Source organism: Gorilla gorilla, chromosome 22 (genome assembly GCF_029281585.2).
Source record: "Gorilla gorilla gorilla isolate KB3781 chromosome 22, NHGRI_mGorGor1-v2.1_pri, whole genome shotgun sequence".
Lineage (NCBI taxonomy): Eukaryota > Metazoa > Chordata > Mammalia > Primates > Hominidae > Gorilla > Gorilla gorilla.
This window is the reverse complement of record NC_073246.2, coordinates 17,703,004-17,703,558: the sequence shown is the minus strand read 5'-3', so window position 1 is coordinate 17,703,558 and position 555 is coordinate 17,703,004. Positions and strand designations below refer to the sequence as shown.

General features: G+C 43.1%; 1 non-coding gene across 1 annotated transcript; it reads right to left on the bottom strand.

Annotated features, from left to right (window-relative positions):
* Positions 1-218: 218 nt before the first annotated feature.
* On the bottom strand, positions 219-325 carry LOC115931894 (small nucleolar RNA U13). The gene has a single exon (XR_004068318.2). It is a non-coding gene; the product is annotated as a small nucleolar RNA U13 (small nucleolar RNA).
* Positions 326-555: the final 230 nt, after the last annotated feature.

Below are 555 nucleotides of genomic sequence, written 5' to 3'. Positions count from 1 at the left end.
CTCCCCCGTGTGTGTGTGTGTGTGTGTGTGTGCATGTGTTTGGACAACCATCACTGACCAGACATCATTTTGAACATCGGTACACTACTTCCTCTTCAGGACCTATAAAATTGACCTACATCAAGAATAATATCTCTTAGAGATATAGGTATATATTTGTTTTAACCAGAAAAGTTCCAGATACTTAATGTATTAATGGATTAATGAGTTCCCAGCAGAGTCATGTCTGCTTATGACATCTGATGTCATAAGAAGGTTTGAGGCTGGCACATTTCACATATTTGTGTCAACACCCAATCATCATGCTCATGAACCACAAAAGGATCAGGGGCGAGGTTTGTTTTTTTTGTTTTGTTTTGTTTTTTGAGACAGTCTCGCTCTGTCACCCAGGCTGGAGTGCAGTGGTGCGATCTTGGCTCACTGCAACCTCTGCCTCCCAGATTCAAACGATTCTACTGCCTCAGCCTCCCGAGTAGTTGGGATTACAGGTGCCCACCACCACACCTGGCTAATTTTTGTATTTTTAGTGGAGATGGAGTTTCGCCATGTTGGTCA